This window comes from Montipora foliosa, chromosome 10, assembly GCF_036669935.1.
Source record: "Montipora foliosa isolate CH-2021 chromosome 10, ASM3666993v2, whole genome shotgun sequence".
In the NCBI taxonomy this organism is placed as follows: domain Eukaryota; kingdom Metazoa; phylum Cnidaria; class Anthozoa; order Scleractinia; family Acroporidae; genus Montipora; species Montipora foliosa.
Genome location: NC_090878.1, coordinates 17,796,684 through 17,799,888, shown reverse-complemented (window position 1 = coordinate 17,799,888; position 3,205 = coordinate 17,796,684). Strand labels below are relative to the sequence as shown.

General features: G+C 37.3%; 1 protein-coding gene across 1 annotated transcript in view; it reads left to right on the top strand.

Annotated features, from left to right (window-relative positions):
• Positions 1–403, top strand: part of LOC137972574 (CUB domain-containing protein 2-like) — a 7,476-nt gene extending 7,073 nt beyond the window's left edge. The window contains exon 4 of the mRNA XM_068819317.1: positions 1–403. This exon is cut by the window's left edge and continues 386 nt beyond it. The gene's annotated coding sequence lies outside the window, so the exon portion shown is untranslated.
• Positions 404–3,205: the final 2,802 nt, after the last annotated feature.

Sequence of the window (3,205 nt, the reverse complement as noted above, 5' to 3'; positions counted from 1 at the left end):
CCGTAACCAGTTCAGCTTTTTTAGATACGGAAATGGCTTGGCTTGGAAATGGTAATGTAGGAATCCTTTACTGATAAAATTATCATTACATTACAGACAAGGTGATTTGAGCAAAAACAGCGTTTATCTAAAAACAAAATCGGGCTGATGTTTTTATAAACAAATTGTGATTTTGAGACGGCAATACCACATTATATTGACGGCTAGATGGGAGAAAATATATTCCGAAATTTCAGTTCTTTCTACCTGCGAAACGTATTTGTTTGCGTACGTCAGCAACCCAATTCAGTGCAACGACGTCAATTTAAACATTAGAACCAATCACAGGCTGCAAAAGTGAGACGGCAATACTACAAAATATTGACGGCTCGCGCATAGGCAAAACTATAAGAAGATCGCGATACTCAAGATTACCCAAATGCAATCCGTTGTTATCGTATTCATTTGTGTACATCCATGCTTCTCGTTCCTTTTGTGGTACATATTTCTTTTTTGTCGTTCATGGCCCTTGAAGTATTACTTGTTCTGTCTTGTATAATATGTGAATACCTTTAGACTTTCAGAGCAATTTGTTGTTAACATTATGGAAAAATTTTGTTACAGGCATCGTGGGATCAGAAGAATCTGGGTAGGTAAAAATAGTTATTAATTTTATTAATTGATGTATCAGTGAGGACAATGACAACTCCGAGTCCTCGACCAGGCTTGTGTAGTGTTGCAAATGCCATCTTCTGTGCAAATGACTTTACTCACTCACTTTAAAACTGGTGTGGTTGGGACACTTCTCTTTCCTGGGATAGTGTCTGTGTTTCTTCAAAGGTCATTCAAGTGCCGTAGAGGTCCCCTGCCATGGTATCGTGAATAAATTACAAGAGAAGACAGAGGCTATCAGTGAAATCAACAGACCCAGACTAGCCGAGACATAATCTACATGTTTACCAATCAGCAAAATTAAATTTATTAAAGTAGTGTTGCCGAACGTTCACTTACATGTACACTCGATGACTAAAAGATTTGGACATAATTATGTGAAAAGTAAGTTGCGATGTGTTATTGTTTTGTTTAATTCAGAAGAGCTTGTCTTTTCTAACAGTGGACAAAATTTTTGAGCACAGAGCTCTGGGAATTTCAACACAAACAAAGCTGATGCAATCTACATTTTTTGCTGATCGATCGCAATGATAAAGATAAGAATAGTTTTCTATCGTTTTTCTTTCCGTTGCAAGGAAATTACGGTTGACTTTTTTTAAATGCAGGCAGAGAAGTTGACCTGGTCTTTGAGAGTAAAAATTTTATGGTCGACTGGTGAATTTTTTTCTTGTTTATTTGACCTGCAGAATGTCTGTGGAATGTGAGCTTGCGTGACGATCTCCGTAGACGTGAAAAGAGTGATTCTGATTTAAGGACGTTAGCGCTAATTGTTTGTGCGCAACTTGTAGTGCGCAGTTAACGCGACTGTAACGCATTACTGCATGCCATACTTAAGATCTTATGGCGACAAAAGGCAGGCAAAGAAATGGCACATTTCTTTCCAATTCATCATGAAACGTTCAAGAAAAAGGAGCGGGAGGCTGGAAAAGGTCTGGAAAAGGTAGCTAATCGAGTAGTGGCTGAAAGTTTTGAAAACTCGAGGAAGGTTGGTTTTAGTCAGCGACGTTGCGTAAATTTAATGGGGTTGAGTTTTTTAAAATGTTTTTATTACACGACGAACTTCTTAGTTCAAAATGAATGCGTTCTTTTTCTTTACTTTCATGAAAATAGAGCTGAATCGTCCACTTGAATAGTGCAGACATACGAGGAAACAACCAGAGATTATATTTTACAAAAACCACACTCCTGAAGATGAGCATGATGGCAATGCAGAGATATGACACGAAGCACTAAGCAAATAAAGATGAGGCTTGCTTGAAACTTCGTTGCTATGCTTGAGAATGTTTCTTTTACAGAAACCTTTCATTGATCGATCCTGTCTTGGGTTCTAGTCCTTCCCCGACAGGTCACGCTAGAACGTGACAAACGAAGTTCTCTAAGAGCTTCGCAACATCACATGATTTTACTCGTTTGGATCATCGGTGACCCCTATTTTTTGAGACATGAGTCACTTACTCTTCTTAAATTCTACAAAATATAATCAAATGAAAAAATCACAATGTAAGAAGTTCTTTTTTAAATTCTTATTTCCTTGTGTCCTGAATTCCGGAAGCGGTTACAACGGGTAGCGCTTGCGAAAATGCTTGTTGAGGATTAACTCTACTGTTTACGCCATCCCCAGCGGCATACGATTATGTAAAAAACCCGCTCCTATATTTCTGTGCACGGAAACCTTCACTCTAAATTATTCCGATTTTCGACGGATAAGTAGATGACGCTACAACTCGTTATGATGACCCATCTATCGAAATTAGGGCATTTGTCCCTTGCCTTTTTCTCAGAAACAAAGTCGGGGATGCCCCAATTTGTTTTGATTTTTGGAATAAGCAATTTATGACCTAACTTCAGGCGAGAGGTGAAAACAAAATCAATGTGGAAAATGTCCTTAAGGTAGCTGAACACAGTTTTTGATACCTATGTTTCATTTTCCTTTTTCTCTAAAACCCTCCATCCTTTGGTCGCCAAAACTGGTAGCAAGCAAGTTAACAACACGAACTTCGGTTTTTTGATAGTTAAGCTGGCGTTTATGCCGTTGCCATGGCAACATGAATAAATATAAACAGGCCGTTAAAATCGGTTTTGTTTATTTGTAGAAAATCTGGTTGTTAGATTTTCTTTATAATTCGAATGCAACAAGCTTGTAACGATGCTCACTAATTAACACTATTTTAATAATAATTTGACAGAGAGATCTTTAATTATGCCTTGTTGAAGGTTCACTGGAATATCTAGAATTTCCTCTGTTTAAGTTCAAAATTTTTTCAATACTCCGGTTACTTCTTTCGTAAAGTATTTCCGTGCCAAATTTCATTCAATTCTAACGAGTGGTTCTCGAGAAATAGGCTTATTTCGGAGAAAGCAATTCCACATTAATTTTAATCCCAATTTTTTTCCTTACTACGCATGCGCTGCATTAAATTGGGTTCTTTTGCGGTTCTCTCGAGGTTCTATAACAAAGAAAAAACTGCGAATTGCGGAGTTCTTCGCATCGTTACCTTTTCAAACATAAATTTCTCAATAAAACACTAAAACTATCAAAACACTTTGTTTAATT